Genomic DNA, 20,624 nt, shown 5'->3' with positions numbered 1-20,624 from the left:
GCGTGAGTTATGAATTAAACGATTACAAATTCAAGCAGAATTTCTCTCTCTCTCTCTTTTTAAAGCCACTTACTATTATGAGATGCACTCTTTCATGTGTGTGTCCTGTGCACAGTGTGAAATGAAAGCCCCTCTCTCTCTGTGCTGTGGGACTGTGGATCTGAATGTCTCACTGTAGGCAGGCATACAACCAGGAACTTAATCGAGCACACTCACGCTTCAACAAGAGCACACCTGGGTCAATCCCACGAAACTGCCTCAAACCATGTTCATAAATATCGGTCATAATCACACAGATAAAAATGTGAATCTGATTTTAGTTTGTGAGCTGCAGCTCTGTGGGGTTTAGCAAAAAAGGTAATTTCTTCATTTGTCTGTTTTTAAAGTGTTTTGGCTTTCTTATGGCAGTTCTCATTACCACAAATCACCCACATCTCTGCTTCTCATTACTGATATGTCTTTTTTTTTTTCCCCAGTTTTCTACCCCATTTAATTAAGTCGGATCCAATTCCACCCACTAGACTCCCCCTATCACAGAATACTACCAGTGTTAGGAGGGTGAAAGCTCCTTGAGACCTGTGAAGTGCCATCGCATCTTTTCGAACTGCCGCAATGTCACCGGACAGCGGAACGTGCTCAGAGGAAAGCGCCAACCACCAGTTCTGTTATGTCAGCTAATAAGCGCTTGGCTAGCATGGCGCTGGGTGATGGGGGTTACGTTAGGCCACCCACCCAGAGAGAGTGAAGCCAGTTGTGCTCTCTTGGACACCCAGCCAGGCTGTAGCATCACCAGGGATCGAACTTACGATCTCCTCACGATAGGGTCAACGCTTAGACAGTTGAGCCACTCAGGAGCCCCCCAGCAATATGTCATACTACATACACCAACAAGCTGAAACCTGATAACCACCTGCCTAATATACTGCTGGTCTTCTGCGTGCCAACGAAGCAGTTCTGACTTACCAAGGCCTGAACTCTACAAGACCTCTGAAAGTGCCCTGTGGTATCTGGCACAAGACATTAACAGCAGACCTTCAAGTCCTATAACTTGTTAAGTGGAGCCAGATTTGTTCCAGCACATCTCACAAATGCTGGATTGAGTTGAAAATTTGGCCAGGGCACCTTGAACTCTTTTGGCATGTTCCTCAAGCCATTCCCTAACAGCATGTGCAGTGTGGGAGGGTGCATTATCCTGCTGAAAGAAGCCACTGCCATCAGGGAATACCGTCACCATGAAAGGGTGTACGTGCTCCACGACAATGTTTATGTAGGTGGTACATGCCAAATTGACATCCATATAAATGGCCAGGTGTAGGGTTTCTCAGCAGAACCTTGTCCAGAACAACACACTGCCTCCACTGGCTTGTCCTCCTCCCACAGTGCATCCTGATGCCTTCACTTCCCCAGGTAAGTGGTGCACACGCACCTAGTTGTCCCCGTGGCAAGACTGATTGGACATTGCGACCTTCTTCCATTCCATTCATTCAAGGTCCAGTTCAGATGCTTGAGGGCCTGTTGTATGTGACAGTGGACAGGGGTCAGCATTGGCACTCTGATCGGTCTGCGACTACACAGCCCCATATGCAGCAGGGTGCGATGCATTGTGTGTTGCGACGTTCCTCCCGTAACCATCATTAAAATTTCTGTGACTTGTGCCGCACTGTCCCCTTTCTCGGTCCACTGTCGGTAGGTACCACTGCTAATCTCGAGCACTTTCAGAGATGCTCTGACCCAGTCGCCTGGCCATAATGATTTGGCTCCTGTCAAAGTTGCTTAGGCCTTCACACCCACTCATTTCTCCGGCATCCAATATGTCCACTACAAGAACCACCTGTTCGCTCACCGTCTACAGTGTTCCAGACCTTACACTGTAGGTAATAGATAATCATTATTCACGTCATCGGTGAGTGTTCATAATGTTTTGTTCACAATGTCATCAACCTGTATTTAGTAGAAAATCATACAGAAGCCTCAACAACTATATATCACTGTTGTCGGAAGAAAACCTTGTATCTCCAAAATGGTAACTTTACAGGAGAAAGACAAAACCTACTTTACTTTTAATGTAAGTCAATGGAGCCAGACTTGTTCCCAAGTCATTTTGGGCTGTTTCTGTGGGTCCATTCTTCAAAAAATTTTCAAGCAATGTAAAGGACATCAGGTATTTTCAAATTATGTCAAAAACTGAAAAACGACAAAAAAGGAGATACGAGGTTTTCTCCCGACAGCAGCGATATAATTGTTATACGTCATTTTTTTCAGTGTCTTATGTGTCCACCCTTTGCTTTACTAAGGTTTCCTTTCTTTTCAGGAGAAATCTGCAGGAGTCCCATTTTCTCTGAATCTTTTAATCAGTTTCTGAACTCGAGTTTTGTAAACTCATTTCTTTCCTTGTTTTCCTTTAACTTTCCCCCTCCTTATGCAAGTAGGTCATATATCCTTAGAACAATAAATGAAGAGAGGTCTCTTTTTGCACAGTACTGTACATATGCATACATAGCATTAAACTCTAAAAAATTACTGTATTTACAATTAAACCGAGAGTTCTGAATTGTTTAAGGCTTATTTTTGCCTGCTGTTGATTATTCCTATTTAGCACCTAGTTTATTTGTAGCCATTTAGGTTTGGAGCACACCTCCTCCAAAGCATAGCGATACTCAGTTCATATCTATTTAAACATCCAGACACAGAATGTTTTTGCCTCACTCATCACAGAAAAGGCGGCTGAGTACAGTTCCTGACCGATACTGCTGGCTGATGCATCACTTAGCAACACGGGTCAGAGGAACACTGTCATATTTTCCTTCCAGTTATTAGTCTCAAGGACCCTCAACTACAGACAACATGCAGAAGAAAGTGCAATTAGAGCTCCAATAATAGCAGTGGACTCATCTCAGCAACGTCCTTTAATCTTATATAGTGGACATAATCATGTATTGTTGTGAAAACAGATTTTGAATTTGTTCAAAAGCAGTGTTCTCTGAAATTACACACAGATTTTAATATTACTTGCATGTAGATATGCATGTTTGGTGAATTGTGACTTTTGGAGATGCTGTGTAAGAGTGATTGTTCTCTTTGATTTGGTCTGTGGTCTTTGGCCATGATTAGTCTCATAAATTGAGCCCAGAACGGGTTCGATTTCAGCTTTCTGTCACTCCAACACCGGTCGCTGCACTTTAACGTTCTCTTGTTTCAGCAGAGCAACAGTTAGTCAGAATCAAACCTGTACTATGGTGTGTGTCACTGTTTGGTTCTGTAGGCTGCTCGCTAAGCTAATGTTAAGCTAGCAGATCAGGCTACAGATCCAAACACCACGGAACAGGTTTGATTCTCTGTCCCTTCAGTGCCAGCTGCTTGACCACTCCCTCAGATTTCAATCATTAGCATATAAACTTGCTTTAGTTAGCCAGAATCAAACATGTTCAGTGGGGAGCAGAGCTGTTATCATACTAGCTAAGCTAATGCTAAGCAGCACCCCTGAACTGGTTAGCAGCACAGTTTAACATTTAGCTTTGTTAGATAGATGTTTTGACATTTACTGAATTATGGCTTGAATATCAAGCACTGCATTCAATTATTTGGTGACCATTTAACAGTGTAAAGTTTTTATTATTGATTTACGCCACTTGCGCCACTTTGACCCCCCCAGCAAGTAAAACCGTATACTGAGGTAATATTTGAAGATGGTTTGAAGGTTTGAAACAAGTAGATACTGCTGAAACCTAAATCTTTCCCAAAAACTTCCAATCAAACAGAGTTATAGTGAACTTTGAGATTATATTTAGTCATATCTTAAAGGCTAAATCAAATTATTGAGTATGCATGCACTTAATAATCCAATCATTATCGGATCTCGGCAGTTATCTGATTATTCAAGTGGTCGTGTAAACAGCATACTCTGATTTCTTATTAAGGCCTAGAATTCTGATTAAGAAATCCAGTAAAGATTGGATTTTAGCTAAGTAATCAAATTTTTCAGTACGTGAGTGTCCTCACTCTGATTTCTTTCATTTTTATTAAGCATTTAACACAGCACCCGCAAGATGGCAACAAAACACTTTTGTAGTGACGCTGAAACTGTGCAAAATGAAATGAGGGATTTAAATATTCATCTTCTAGATGGGGTATATTCATATATTGTGTAAAGTGACTTTTAAAAGATTAAACAAACTGGACTAAGTTTTACATTACGTTTAAGTCACATTCTCTGCTGTGAGTTTACTGAGGGGTTGCAAAGCAGAAGTCCGATTACTGCCTGACTCATAGACCCAGAGTTTCCCTATTATCTGAAACCCCAATTGCAAGTAAACACCTTTGGACGAATTACTGACAAAATCTGATTTTGTGCAGTTATTGGAGTTTAAGTGCATGTAAAGACAATAAATGTGAGATCAGAGATTTGGGCCCCTATTAGTGTCTCCTGCACTGTTTTGCACTGGTGTCAGGTTCCTAATGTCACCCTCAGAGTCCCTTTTTAGCTCCCCAAAGAGACGCACTTAAGCGGAGATCTCAGAGTACATGTATGTCTTAATCAATAATACAAATGTGGCTGCTCCTTTTTTCGTTCTCCTGTCAGATTGAGGTTCCTGTGTCTGCTGGGCTGAAGGCCTGATTAATTCCACTGTGCTCCCCGGAATTACTGTTCAACTTAACTCGACTCGGTTGACACATGAAATCAATTATTTCTAACTGGGTCAAGCAGTAATGTAGCCTCCACCTCTGTATCCATCCACCCAGTCTCAGTGCACACCGAAGGAATTAGAGAGACTCTCTAATATCTTTGCTCTGGAGGAACAACAGTTAATGGAATTGGTCCTCGAGGTAAAAGCCTGTCCGTCTGTTTTAAGTGAAGAGTGATTTCGTGAAGGTTTGCCTTTCGTCTATCTCCAGCCTCTTCAGTTTTTCTAGGAATATTTTATTTTATGTGTTTGGTCATATTATTCTTGTTTTGCTGTGGTCTGACAAAATAGAGGTGGCATTGACTGTAGATTAGATAGACATAGGAGAATGGAAATAATACTGGGATCTAATTTAGCCACACCTTCCATACTGCAGTTTGTACATGGCTGATCTCATAAAAAGAGAATATACAGTATTCAAGTAGCAGTTGGGAGAGGAGAGAATCCCAGATGACCCTATCCCCTGCAGCTTCCTGCAGCTCATTCCAGGGGGACCCCGAGCTGCTCCCAGGCCAACTTGGAGATATATTCCTTCCAAAGGGTCCTGGTAAACCCCCACTGGGAGGAGGACAGGCGGCATCCTAATCAGATGCCCGAACCACCTCAACTGGCTCCTCTCAATGTGGAGGAGTAGCGACTCTACTCTGAGCTCCTCCTGGATGACTGAGCTCCTCACCCTAGCAAGTAGAGTGCAGCCCACCACCCTGCGAAGAAAGCTCATTTCCGCCGCTTGTATTCGTGATCTCATTCTTTCGGTCATAACCCGAAGCTCACGACCGTAGGTGAGGGTTGGGATGCAGACCGACCAGTAAACGAGAGCTTTGCCTTATGGCTCAGCTCCCTCTTCACCACTACAGTCCGATACAGCGACAGCATTACTGCTGCTGCCTGTCCCAGCCTGCGGCTGATCTCACAATCCCTCTTCCCATCATTCGTGACAAGACCCCGAGATACTTAAACTCCTCCCTCTGGGGCAGGTCCTTTCCCCACACCTGGAGTGGGCAGTTACTTGGATCAAGAGAAGCAGAAAATGCAGCCAGCTTCTAAGACTAAACTTAAAAGTGTAAGATGTGTAAAAACATCCCTGGAGATTTCTTTGAAACACTGAAAGTAAGTCTCCCAAAAAGTAGGGAAGCTATAACAAAGGCAAAGAGTGGACACTCCAAATACTGAAACATTTGATATCATATTTAGTTGTTAAGATGTCTGCATAATCTTTGGTTAAATATGTGTTCTTTTTTTCTGATGCTAAAATATATAGAACTTGTACTTAATGGCCATTTTGACTGGAAACTAATTTAGCATAGTACTGTATGACCCTGTTTACACCTGGTCACTTCATGTGACTAGTATCCGGATTGTATCCTGATAAGATGTTAGCCACATGCATTTACATGTGCACGTACTTCTTTGGAAGCCATTCAACAAGAGCCGTTTAGATATTTGTATGAATATTGCACCCTTTCTGTGAGTCGTCTGCAGTTTGTTTTGCACTGCAGTGTCTGTCCAGATTGCTATTCAGCATTTCGTTTCATTAGACAATAAGTAGTTGGCCCCATCAAAGCAATATTTCAATGAATATTAAATTTATGGGGGCTCCCAAATGATGTAGCCATCTACGCTTTGGCACTGTTGGGGAGAGATCACAAGCTCAGTCCCAGTTGATGCCATAGCCATCTATAGCCAAGAGTCCCAGAGAGTATAATTGGCCTTGCTCTCCCTGGGGGGGTGCATGCCCCCACCATCAACAAGCACAGTGCTGTCCAGTGCAGGTGTCTGTTAGCTGAAGAAACAGAATTTACAGTCAACTGACATTCAACAAATATTTGCTTTTTTATACTTTAGCTCTAGAGCTGCAAGGCTAATGTAGCAAGGTAATGCAAGCTTACACCACATTGGCCTTGAAGCTCCAGTGCAAATCTAATAAAGCAAACTTTGGACCGTTCAAACTTGGCAAACTTGGTGATCGACTGCATTTGGCGTAAGGGGAAAACTCTGTAATTAGGTCTTTTGCCAAACCATCTCTGTAAGGCTTTGCTGGAATATATAAATATTGTTTCTGTTGAAACCTAGTCAGAAACAGACTGTCGGGTTCCTTCGCTCCTGAGGTTTGGATGGGGCCTGTGTAGCTGCTTTAATGGCTGGAAAGGCTGTGTTTGCTCTTGGAGGCTTAGCCCCAGAGTCTCCTCCAAGCTCTGTGTGCCTGGCTCTCCCAGGCTGCTCCTGAAGCTCTTATCTACCCATGGCAGTGTTCTGGCACTGGGGCTGTGACAGACGCTTGGCCTGGAGAACTTAGGGAGGCTAGAGGGCTTGACCCAGAACATTCTACAGGATGGCTAGCCACATTGGGAAAGAAGGACAGAAATGGCCATCATATCATGTAACAAGTAAAACACCCTTTTGTTAGATTTTTAGATGAGCTTTAATAGGCATTTAACATTAGCCATTGGTTTTCATTTGGTAATCTGAATGCTTCTGTGTATTTATGAGGCTCACTTTCTTTATCCACAGTTCTTCTGACTCTTACTGTTGTTGTTTTTATTATTTTGCTATCTGGTGTCAACCGGAAGAGATTGACAAGTCTTGGTTCCTTTGTGTTTTTTCCTCGTTGTCTTAGAGAGTTTTTCCTTTTCCTTCTGAGTTCTTTCTCATGTTCTTAGGGAGTTTACATTTATATTACATTTACATGTTTGCATTATTTTACATACATTTACATTATTTTTGGAAATTTTATACAGTAGCAGATGCCCCTATCTAGAGAGCTTACAAATCATATTCAACTAATAGGCAGTTAATGGTTTTGATGGGATATCATTCATCAAAAAGATTTTTCATTTCTTGTGGAGTCCCTCAAGGTTCAGTTTTAAGGCCTTTGCTTTTCTCTTTATACATGCTACCTCTAGGTGATGTCATGAGGAAACATAATGAAAAATAAATTTTCATAACTATGCTGATGACACCCAGTTATATATTTCCATTCCTTCTGATGATCAAGACTCTGTAGACAGACTGACCAGCTGTGTGTCAGTGATGTCACAAACTTTTCTACAATTAAATCACAAAATAAACTTGGTTCTTTAGCTTCATATACAAAACCTGAAGAAGGAAACCTGGGTGTGATCTTAGACTCTGAGCTCTGTTTTATCTGTATGTAAACACAGTTACTAAAGTAGCTTTTTATAATTTTGGAAATATCACTGAAGTTCAGCCTTTTCTGTCTCAGAGTGATGCAGAGAAACTTGTTGATACATTTCTTACAAGCAGAGTTGATCACTGTAATGATCTTCTTACTGGACTCGCTAAGAAAGCAGTACATCCTTTATAACTCGTACAAAATGCAGCAGCACAGATCCTAACAAAAACAACACAGAGAGGTCAGATCACTCCTGTTTTAAAAACCGTACTGACTGCCTGTATCATTCAGGATAGATTTTGAAGTTCTGCTACTAGTTTTTAAAGCTCTAAATGACCTTAATGCTCCACTTACATCACAGAGTGTCTGTCTGTTTATGTTCCTGCACGTAATCTTAGATCTGCAGATACTGACCTTCTGCAAACACCTTCAGTAAAAAACATGGAGAGACTCGTTCAGTTATTCTGCTTCTAAACTGTGGAACTCAGTTCACCTTTTATTAGACAGTTACAGCTCACTTTAAAAAATGTATCTAGTATTTAATTAAAACTCTGTCTTGTGGTGTTTATCTTTTTTAATTTGATCTGTGCCATTTTCTTATGATTCTAAATGATTACATATAATTTCTTGTGTTAGTGTTAAGCTTTATCACCTGTCTGTAAAGCACTTTGAGCTGCCACCGGCATGAAAAGCGGTATGTAAATAAAAATTATTATTATTAAATGTGAAGCAGTCTTGCTCTTAGATTTTTATTAGTGAGGAACTGGCATTTTGTATGTGGAACTGTTGTGTTATCCACTGTGCTGTCCTTCTGAGTGAGTATTTTTGTCTGTGAGCAAAAATGGTACCACATATTTCCGGTCCAACATCAGGCTGATAATAATTTTCCCACTTTTACTCATACAGACAAACCACTAGTGATTTCCAATTAACTGTAAGTTATGTTTTGGCCACTGATATATTGTGCACCTCTAGTCATAAGTCTGGAGTTTTCTCTCTTGCATACCGTTGGTTGCATTAAATTGGCTACTGTTTAGCATTTTGCTACTGTTGCAAGAACTCCAGGACCTCTCAGTGCTTTTAGTAAACCCAGATGTTCACATCCTGAAGTGCCTTCTATCTGTGTTATTTTATCTCTACTGCAGTAACTATTCATATAAGCAGCAATGTTGGTATATAGCATTAAAAAGTGCTGTAAGTTCTGCTTAGATATAATGAGCCTCTGCCCTGTCACTGCACCCTTACAGGGTCCACGCAAGTCAAAATGTGTGCCAGGTTATATGGCTCAAGCCGTCATGTTCAGGAGAAAGATGACTATGGAGAGCCCCAGGGCTGTGCATGAAGTTCAGATTCAGAAGAAATGTGTGACTTGAGTCTTGCTACCTTCAGCTCCTTCTACTCCGTCACAGTCAAAACCTGTCAGATTTAAACTTGGGTTTGGAATCCACCAGCTGGCATTAGTCTGTGGGCAGGACGAACTCTTGGTCATATAGACTTGTATATTTTTTATATAGGTGCTGATGTAGTTTTTCCAGAATTTTATAATTCAGGGTAGCTTAAACCAAGTTCAACAAAGTTGCCAACAGTGCAACAGTTAAAAACAATAATATTTACAATTTATAACTAACTATAATTTCACATATCGCTGCCGTCAGAACAAAACCTGGTATCTCCAAAATGGTAATACTTTTAATGTAAGTCAGTGGAACCAGACTTTATTTCCAAGTAATTTTGAGCCGTTTCTTTTGGTCCGTTCATCATGAAATTTATACACGTTGTAAAGAGCAACAGGCATTTTTAAATTATGCCAAACACTGAAAAATGACAAAAAATGGAGATGAGGTTTTGTTCCGACAGCAGCAATATATTAATTACTGCCACTGGAAATATATCCACTAGGTGGCAGTGATGTAGTCCAGGCTGAAGCTCAGCTGCTTATGCACTTTATGTTGCTATAAAAGCTGCGATTGCCGCCCTCATATTCAAGTACAACTTTAAACAGTCACATAGATGCTAAAGGAGTGAAAAATAGAGTGGTAGTTTTATTCATCACCATCATAGTTTTAGTTTTAGCTGATTTAATTACATTTTTAAATTGTATTTGACTAGTTCACCATCATGGAAAGCACCAGCGGGGGACACACTGGCTAAGTAGAGCTCAGGCATAGCCGAGATACAGAGAGCAGAGGACTGAGGAGCTTTTAGAGCTACAGACCTGTCTGAGTGGACACCCTGGAAGCAGAGGCAGAAGCGCCAGCATCCTCCTCTTCCACCGCCAGAAATCCCCTCAACAAACAGATTTGAGGCTCTGAGCTCCTTGGTTTTAGTGTCCCCCTTACCAGACACTGGTCGCGCAATTATTTACTTGTTAATTCTCTTCTTTTTCTTGAGTGCCTTGCTCTCCCTTTGCTACTGTAACACTGAGAATTTCCCTGTTGTGGGACTAATAAAGGATTATCTTATCTTGTTAGGTTATGAAAAGGTACAAATATGTACTTTTTCCCTTATTCTTAATTTTTAACTTATTTAAGGTTCACAATTGGACCTTAAAGTAACTGTTGTACCTTTGAGGGAACATTTACATTGTTTGTACCTTGATGAACGAAAAATGTACCTGAACAGAACCTTTATTTCTAACAGTGTAGTCTAGTCTTGGTATCCGGTTGAAGCTTAAATTCGTTTCATTTCATTCTACTGAGGGTCGTAACAATAATAGAATACAGCAGTACAAAGATCCCCTCAACTGCCATCTCTCTGTCTGGTAATTGTCACCCTCGGCAGTAATTGTTGGCATGTTTGATTTTGGTTAGGGCTTCCAACGTCTCAATCCATGCATCAGGTTTTTTGATCCGTTAGCGTGTCAGATGTCCTTGTGAGGACAAGAGGTTTCATTGTAGTGTCGTCAGAAGTTTGGAGACCCAATCTGATCAAAACCAGTACAGAACTAAAGCCCTGCTTGTGAATGTCATCTGCTGTTTCACATGAATAGTTTTTTGTAATGAGATAAATGCAAATGTGACACTGTTGGATAAGAAGAAGAGATTGTGTGGTTTGGGTGTTGAAACAGACTCTCTTTTTGAAATGTGGAGCAAGAATTCCTGATCGGAATACGTCTTCCAGTAATCCAGAACCTGGGCTTTAATGAACATTGTTTAATTCATTGTGTATGTGTTACATTTATGTAGAGAAGCATAAGTGAAAATCTAGAATGTTGTTGTTGAGGTCTGGACTCTGGGGCGGTCAGTCCATCGTTCAGCTTCTTTGTTTGATGTGTCCGTCTCCTTTTCTCAGTGAGGTTCTTCTTGAACAGCTACACATCCTTTCAGACCCACAGCGCTGAGTCGTCTTCTCACAGTGGAAGGATGGACAGAAACACCTGTGGATGTTTTCAGATCTGAAGCAGCTTGATTTTCTCCTCTCTCTCAGAGATGAAAGCTTTAAGTGCTGTTTATCTGATGGGGGGCAGTTTTGGGGTCTACCAGGTCTTCCAGGTAGTTGTTAGAAGCCTTGTTTTCTCTGTAGCCTTTAATCATTTTTTGAACTCCAGTTCTGGAAAATCATGTTTTTCCACTTATTTTCGTTTGACTTTCTTCCTTATGCAAGTGGATTATCTTATATCTAATCCGCTCAGAAACATCTGGCAATAAATAACTTGTACTTAATGGCTGTTTTGACTGGAAATGATGTATGAAAGGTGGTCCCTGACTTTTACCCAGTACTGTAGGTGAGATATTCCTTTAAAGAATGTTTTCCTTTCCTCCTCTGTAGGGAAGCCTAAGCTCCTGGGACACTGAAGAGGTTATTAAATGAGTGGGAAAGCATCTGAGGATTTCAGACAGCTTTATAGACCCAGCACTGGTAAGCCTGCATTCTCCAGCCTGTTTCATATGCTCACATGCGGGTTTCTTTAGCTTCTCTAACGCTGTATAGCAGCACTGCTGCTGAAGATAGTTTTTCTTTAATCAATTAATTAATCAACTTATCGAAACCGTAATGCCTACAATTTCTTCTTTTTTGGTGCAACAAAGGAAAATATCGCCCCAACATGTTCTCATCACAAAATTACAGTGGAAAAGTATTTGTTCAGTGAGATTAGATCACCGTTTTGCTAATGTGAGGCATTCTAAATGTTCATTTAATTAGTTTATTCTAGATGCTATACAGCTTCCTCAGTTATTATGGAGTGATCTAGAGCTCAGTTCATCATCAAGATGTTCCCAATTTTACAGCTTCCTTCAAATAGTTTGAAATATTAGCATCATAATCATTTTATGCAGTTGTATGCAAATGCTTGAACACCCCCCCCACCCCCCCCCCACCCCCCCCACCCACTCAGATGACATTTTTTGGTTTTTCTAAGTGAGAATAAGTGAAAACATCCTGTACAACCTAAATATGTCACTTTTTTGCACAATTTATATTTATGTAATGAGTTAAGCATATTGGAATAACCTATTTAGAGATCAAAAAAACATAGTATAATATACGGCACAATTTTTGCACAGGCCACATTTTGGTTTTTTTTTTGGTGTTTTTTTTTATGTTAAGTTCAGTAAATAAACAGTAGTTGTACATTACAGTTGTGCAGAAGTGTGTTCTCTGTAGAGGATGTTTTCAGTTATTTTTACTTATCATTTCTACATCATCAGGTCATTTTTATTGCATATAACAGTAGATAAATAGAGATAATGCACATTAATTTCATACCTTCCAATTTGTTATTTTTGATCTGTAGTTTTTAGGATAGCATGATGAAAAAGACTGCTGATTTTTTTTTTTTTCTTTTTTTCCTTTTTTTTTGTCATGACTAGTCCACTGATTCTTTGTGCATAATTCTCTGATGTTGTCCTCCACATGTTCTCTAATCAGTTTTTGGGTCGTTTGTTTCATCATCATAAGCATTTGTGTGCATGTGTTGCTCATATCATGCTCTTGTCTGGGTTAATTGAATTAGAATTGATTCCTGAGAGAGGGCATAATGAGTTGAGATACAGGCATAGCTTGTACCTTTCCATCAACAACTAGCCCGTGGTCTTGGCACGCCCCGGACGGATGGCAGACTGCTGCGAAAAACAGTGGCTTCTTTTTCCACAACTGGAACATCACTAAAGATGCAGGATTTAAGCCAAACAGAGCCAGTGAAATGAGTTGCATCGCGTCATTACTGCCTGTATTTTTCCTCCTAAATACGACTGAGGAGGGGAAAACCAGGCCTAAAAGGAGCAGGATGTGTGTTCCAGCAAAATATTCTCATATATTAAGTCTGTCACTGTTATATATTATTAATCAGGTAAGCTACGGATTATTTTGACGATGGAACTAAATATAAATATGAATATTTGTATTGACAGCAAAGCAAGTTGACCTGTTTGATATGACATTTTAACTGAATATTGGCAATAAGTGATAATTGTGATGTGCTTCTTCTATACGTTGCCCTAATAAGGACTGCAGGATACATCATGTTATCATTCTTGTGATATGAGTCTCAATGATTAACACATCATTAAGAGCTGCGGTGACAGATCAAGAGATGTCATATCATTGCCAGCAAAAACATTATAAACCTAATGATTGCTTCTCTGCTCTGCAATTGAACCGTGCTCTCCCACGGGGAGACAAGTAACTTAACCATTAGGCTAAAGAGCCAGTGACAAAACTCACACGTGCACAGCTCAGACTCTCCTCCACCCTGAAATACATGCCTGTAAACATAAGGATTTTTCTGTTTCAAGTATGCAAGGCAGTACTGACTACTGTCACAACAAACAAACAAACAATAATTATTTATTATTGTGTGCCTTGATAAAAAAAACCTCTCTCTCTCTCTCTCTCTCTCTATATATATATATATATATATATATATATATATATAAATTTTTTTTATATGTGTATATATATATATATATATATATATATATATATATATATATATATTTTGTAGCCTTTAAAGAAAAAGCTGTTCAAGTAATGCTGACTGTTTTTCAGCCTTTTAGTGCACAAAAAATGGGGAAAAGAGTTTCTTTGTATACTTTGGATATTTTGCCTCACAGCACTCTGCACATACCTCTCCATATTTTTTTCTCAAAACTTTCATAGAGCAATGTCTCGTGCATCAGGAAGCATATTTGTAACAATTTCCTGTAATAACTTTTTGTGAGGGAACTTTTAGAGGCATTAAACTCTTCAGACGTCTGGTTCCTACCACCACCACTGTGAATAATACTGACTTCTCTAGAAAAGAATATTTCACATCAAACCACTCTGAATGACTCTGTTCTCATCTCAAAGATATATTTGTGCAGAACCTTTATAAAGTGGGTGGAATTTCCCTTTAAAGGCACAGTAACAAAAACCAGCCTGGTTAATTCTAAGGGATAAAGAGAGGTTGGAATATGGTCATGTAGAAATGAATTATGACAGTTTTAGGTGCATAAAATGTTACAAATGATAATAAAGCCACAAAATGTAATATACAGGAAAAAGTATGATATGGGCCGTTTAATATGTGACCTCCATTAAAGATTCTCTTTACTCTTTCTTATTTTCTCTTTTTAAGTTAAGGCTAAAACATAAGCACATAAAGTGTGAATAAGCTGTCTTTGACCACTTGTGTTTTTTTGTGTGAGGCTTGGGGGGCAGATACAATCAATAATTCTGATTTTTCTTTATTTATTTATTTATTTTTGCAACAAGAAAATATCATGCTAATAGTTTTTAGATATTTCCAGGCCTAAAAACAAAAAAAACAAAACAAACAAAAAAAAAAACTCTTCCTGTTTCAGCCAATCACCCAAGCTGGACGCCTGGATTAACTGAGATTTCTAGCTGATGATGCGCACATACTGAAATCTCTCAAGCCTGATGGAAAAAGAGCTCAGTGCATGCAATGCGAGGGACTGTCAGTGCAAGAAAACAGGCATGTTTTCTACACAAAGCCATTTAACCATGTTTAACACTGAATGATCCAGGAAATACAGTAAATCCTTGAAGGCAAATACTATTAATGCTCGGATTACTTTACTAATCCCGTTTAGAGGTTTGAAGTGCAGTTTTTGGATTTTCACTTCAAAGTTTATTGTGGTTCAACAGTGAAAAAGCAATTGAATTTGGAGCTCCAAAATCTGCCGTGCTAATCTGGGTATCAGGAGGCATTACGTTTTTCCCCCCACCCATCAGTTTTCTTCAGGACGAAATGAAAAAGCATAATATTATATCATAAAGTGCTGAATTGCTTTGATGGCTGGTGTGAAAGTGTTTGCTGTGCTTATAATTCATGCATAATATTTGAGTGCAGGCCATCCAGTCTGTCTATAACCCCCACCCCCCATATTTAATTTGAAGAGCTACTCTGTGGATGGGCTCAGCAGATGTGGAGGAGCGTTGTGTGTCTGAGCACTGGAAGCCAAAAGGGCTGGTCTGGCTGATCGAGCACAGTTGTGTTCCTTTAAATTCTTCCTCCATGTGTTTGTTTGTTTGTTTGTTTGTTTGTCTCTCTGTCAAGTAGGCACACCTCTGGAGTGTGACTGAGGTGAATGCCTGGTGGCAAATGCTGGGTCCCCACTGATCTGCAATTTTCCGTTTTCCAAACAAGCCTGTTTTTCTTATTTATGCATGAAGCATCAAAAGTAGCAGCTGCAGCAAAGAGTTCATGCAGGTTTAACTGTGACTTTGCCTGCAAGCCTCAGTAAGGAACTGCTGAAACAGCCAGAGCAGACTAATGAACAGACAGTTGGACAGATGTCTGTACTGTACTCGAGTATAAACCAAACAGAATATCACTATTTTTTAATGTAAAAGTTACGCACTAAATGGCTCCTCGGGATATTTTAAATGTGTGCTTTGTAAGGAGACTAACAGGTTGCTAAATGAGACGAATCCAAAGGGTGACACGTTGGCCCGCGTTCATCTAAGCTCTGGAAAAAGAGCGCAGATTTACTGACATTCAAACTACTCTTCGTCTCAATCGCGAAGCTTTCGCATGACGTGAAAACATGCAGAGATTTGAGTGCAAATAAAGAGTCCGCTTCAGTGCGTGAAATCAAGCGCCCGACTACCTGTACCTCATTTACATATTATTTACATGAATACACACAATCTGTCCTAAGAATTTGACCTTTCACACCTATAGGTAATAAATAGCATGTAAAAGCATGATGTGTTGTGTGTGGGTTTACAGTAACTTATTACTTATGGAGTCGTAGTGAACTAGTGGTACGATATGATACGGCAAAAACATAACATCTCAGTATTTGAAGACATTTTCATGATGCACAGTGGGCCTTATCCATCAAAGTAGCATTAAAAAGAGTGATTAGACCGCCTTTAATGACGTACCAACTACTCTGTCTGATTCATAAAACTTTCTTACGACATGGATTTGAGTGCAAATGACGAATCAGCTTAATTGCCAGACTACCAGTATCTCATTTACATATCATTTACATGAAGCATACCCTAATTCATGCAGATGTTTCAGTAGAGAGCCAGTAAAGCAGCAGCATTGAGCAGCTCATTAGCCAGTGGCTGTGCTTGTGGGTGGAGTTTGAGCTGGAGCAGTGAGTGCACTGCTACCCCTACTGACTAACTTTGTAGTGATAAAATTACAATGACTGGAAAGAATAAAAAGTGAAATAAATGTCATAGTTTTTGAAAACAGTAGAATGATATTATTGTGTGATTGTTTTCCTAAAATAACATATTTAAACACTGGATCAGTGCAGTGTATGAGATGCTTCTGCACTAGAAGTGTTTTGTTGGTAAACTGTTGGTAGTATTGATAGTTATTTTCTAGTTTTATCCTTGTTGTATATTGCATAACGTATTTTTTTTTAGGTTGTCAACTATTATGCTCAAATTTACACACTACTACCATACTTGAGTTTGATCAATACGACAAAAATATTATTGATGAATAACAAACTGTTGGTGAAATTTGCGTATCATTATTTTACAATCAGATTTGACCCTGCACACCTTTGCTGTACTGTACCTAACTGCTGCTATTTGATTGTAGTCCTCTCTCTTTGCCAAACTGTAGTAATGTTAACTCCAGTCGTGTACGTTTTTCCCTGCACACTTGCATATTTATTTATATCATGTACTATTGATACTGAAACTGCCCATCTTATTTATTAACCAGATGTTGGGATTTTTTAAGGTATATTTCTGTATATATAGATCTTCGTACATTGTCTCTACATGTTCTCTATATATAGTTGTATGCAAATTAACGTTTTGTAGATTTTCTAAGTGAAAATAAGTTAACACATTTTAGTGCATAATGTTATTTTATTTGCTAGAAAGTTGTTTTTTTTTTTTTTTTGTCACAAAGCAGCTTTACAGAAACATCCAGGTCCGAGCCCCCATGAGCGACAGTGGCAAGGAAAAACTCCCTAAAAGCAAGAGGAAGAAACCTTGAGAGGAACTAAGACTCAAAAGAGGAACCCATCCTCCTCTGGTCGACACCGAATAGCAAACAATAACACGAGCAAAATGAACAGGTGTATGAAATATTAAAATGAACATTAGTATGAAATATTAAAATACAGAAAAGGGGAAAAGGCAGGCAAAGGAATTGCTATGATTAAATAGCATCATCAGGAAAAAATAAAACATAAAATATAAAATGTGCCATAACTTTTGCACAGGCCACATTTTGTGTTTTATTATTTTTCCACTATGTTAAATTCAGTAAATAAACAGTAATTGCGCATTAAAATGTGCAGAAGTGTGTCTCTGTAGAGGATGTGTGACTTACGTCACTTAGAAAATCAACACGTCATTTGACCAGGGGTGCCCAAACTTTTGTGTATGACTGTATATTGTGCTGGACAGCTGTAGAGAGATGATCTGAGCCTCAACACAAGCCGTTGATGGCATTGATATGTTGTACGTATGATAAATAAATACTTTAAAACTTTGAATTAAAATATTAATAACTAAGATGATCGATGCTCTCTCTGGGAATTTGCTGTCTTCTAGCTGAAAAGTACCAAGGAAAGCTTTAAGACTTGTATTATGTGCTCCTGTTTCTTGAAGTTGAGCACAGAGTGTTATAAACTCTGACTGTAATCTAAAAACCTTTGCCTTGCCTTTCCATTCAGCTTGTCTTCTTACTGTATCCTGGGATTTGCAGTCTGTGGCTGAGGGTAGCAGTGCTGACTGTTCTCCTTAATAACACCTGTGTTTATAGACATTCTCTGCTGGAAGTGAATCCACAGCCTCGTGATAGCCAGCATGTGGCCCTTAATTACTGTACTACATCCACCTTAGTTCAGCTGCAGGTTCAGAAGTTATGTGCAAGATAGCGATAATGAATAACAATAGTATACAGTATGAAGTTGAAAGATTGTGACTCCAGACTCTGAACTCTGAAAGCTTAGAGGTTTTGCGCTTCTTATCACTTTTGAAGTTGGGAGAAAGTTTTCTTTACAGCGCTGTCAGTTAGAAATGTTTTCATATGTACACAATGTTCTTAAGATTTCAAAGTTCAGCTCAGTTCATTTTCCCGCTCTGGCACCAGAATATGTGCCAAGGAAAACTAAGTATGTGAACTAGAGTTTGCTCAAAGTATGCTGCCCTGGGTCCTTTTCCTGTAAACCGAAGATGTAGCTGACAAAAAGTAGAATGCCGAAAGCCACGGTCACACTAACTGCAAGTAAACTTTGCCTGGTAAAAAAGCTGATTTGCTTGAATGGGAAGGACACAGGAACATGTGAAAGGCATTCACTTCTTGTATTGGATAATTGTGGTTCATGCCAAGTTCATCTAGGTGAAATTTAACCCCACAAATTGGCAGGTCTCTAAAACGTGAGCCAATAGTGAACAGGTCTCAGGCCTCGTCCACACATATCCAGATATTTTTAAAATCATTTAGAATTTTTGAAAATCTCCACATCCACACAAGAATGCCAAACGACTGAAAAATGCTCTTGTGAGCATGCCAGCCCAGTAGGGGGCGATAATACCTCGTAAAATTTGATGTCGTACACCTCAAGAAGAACATGTAGAGCATGTGCATAACATGCAAAATATAGATTGTGCCAGAGAACTTGTAGAGAGGAGAATTACCACTTTGTAATGTCTTCCAGGTTTCTCAAACGCTAGAGGGCGCTCCCGAGCGAGTCTGAAATGAACAGGTTAAGATGGAGCGTTTGAGCAAAGTCATAGTTTATAAATGCTTGAGCATTTTTAATGTAAGTGAATACATTCTCTAAACACAGAACAGCGTAAAACATTTTAACACCACTGTTATATTTTTAAGAGCTTTTAAACTCGATTTATAGGAGTTTAAAACAGCACCTCATGTACGTTCATGACGTCAGTAAGTGAACAGCCAATGAGCTGCTCCGCTCGCCAATCAATCAGCACTCAGTAGCAGTAATGACAGCGTCCTGCTGCCCAAAACTCGTTTGCTGTAGAAAAAAAGGAAACATACAGGTAAGATTTCTTTGCTTTTTTAGTGAAATACATCCTTCTACTTTCTAAAATTAAAGGAAAGTTAATTAGTGATTAGAAACTATTTTAACTTTTAATTTTTAGCCGTTTAGCTCCATTTAACCTCTTTCATTGAGGACTCACTCGCAGGCCCCTTCTGGCGTTTTGTGGTCCTGTTTTTGATATAACGGGGGAAATAGGAAGAGGCCAGACTCCTCATAAACCGGCTCTGAGACCTCACCGTGAAGCTAAGGCACAGCTTTCCTAACCACACCATAGCTCCACGTTACAAATGTAGTAATAAACTTTGACCTGCAGGTCGTCAGACCACCATAATTTGATACTTCACACAGATTCAAAGTCCAGTTTTTGCAGGAAAGTGAAAGATTGAAAAAAGCAGAAGAAAGCCCACTGCTTGCCATGGGTTTGGTTACATAGCCATGGCGATGCCACTATCTCTTAAACGTCAACACAGTACTGATCATGCAGAGAAGCTAGATTTTGACCATATCTGGATTATGAAGTTAGGAGTAAATGAACCAGACAATCCAGAATTTTGTTCACAGTAATGGTTATGCCTAATAGCAGGGCTGCTCAGGAGACAGTTAGGAGTAAATTGGCCAGAAGATCCAAAATTTTCTGCACAATAATTGTTGGCTTACAGCAGGGGTCCGGAACCCTGATCCTAGAAATCTACCAACCTGCAGGCTTTAGCTCCATCTCAAGTCTAGCAGGTTATGAAAGCCATTAGGGGCATCTGAACATTAGAGCCAGGTGTGTTGGATCTGGAGGGTTGGAGGGCCTGGAATGTTTTCTCAAGACTAGTTGAATGCAAGCTGTCCTGTTTTCCTGTTTTAGTTTTGTTGTTGTTGTTGTTGTTGTTGTTGTTGTTGTATTGCTGTACTGTACTTTTTAAGATCCGGTTCTTCAGTTTATGCCTATACATCTACTATAAAAGGTGAAAAACTTAATCAGTTGGTGATACGTTTGTTTGGAAGAGTGTCATAATCCTTAAGACCAGTCTTAGTCTTGGTCTTGTCTCGGTTCCCAACATCATTTTTACTCAGTCTTGTCTTGAGAGCACAGCTTTGTAAAGTGATGCATGTTTTAAACCAGGAGCTGTAACCACATCACAGCTGCAGTGTATGCACTGAACTCACTTTTTGGCCTTGACTATGGTTTTTAGCCGCCTGCCTCTAGAAGCTTGTACAAACTACACTCCCACAATGTTTCCCTCGTTCACTGAGACGGGAAAACGTGCTGCAGAGTAATTTGTGCTGTAGATATTGAATGATAAACAGTGTGCAGTAGCTTAACCAAAGTGTAACTAAGTTGGCCTAATAAAATGTAGGCCTTGTTTTTTAACGAAA

At 39.6% G+C, this 20,624-nt stretch overlaps 1 protein-coding gene across 2 annotated transcripts in view; it reads left to right on the top strand.

The window, feature by feature from the left end:
- gulp1a (GULP PTB domain containing engulfment adaptor 1a) overlaps positions 1-20,624 on the top strand; it is a 158,958-nt gene that overhangs the window by 52,458 nt on the left and 85,876 nt on the right. For both annotated transcript variants that reach the window (XM_036577482.1, XM_036577488.1), the window contains exon 2: positions 11,584-11,673. The gene's annotated coding sequence lies outside the window, so the exon portion shown is untranslated. The remainder of the gene's footprint in view (positions 1-11,583; positions 11,674-20,624) is intronic.

This window comes from Colossoma macropomum, unplaced genomic scaffold, assembly GCF_904425465.1.
Source record: "Colossoma macropomum unplaced genomic scaffold, Colossoma_macropomum, whole genome shotgun sequence".
NCBI lineage: Eukaryota > Metazoa > Chordata > Actinopteri > Characiformes > Serrasalmidae > Colossoma > Colossoma macropomum.
The sequence above is the reverse complement of the archived record's forward strand: the minus strand, read 5'-3'. Positions and strand labels throughout refer to the sequence as shown.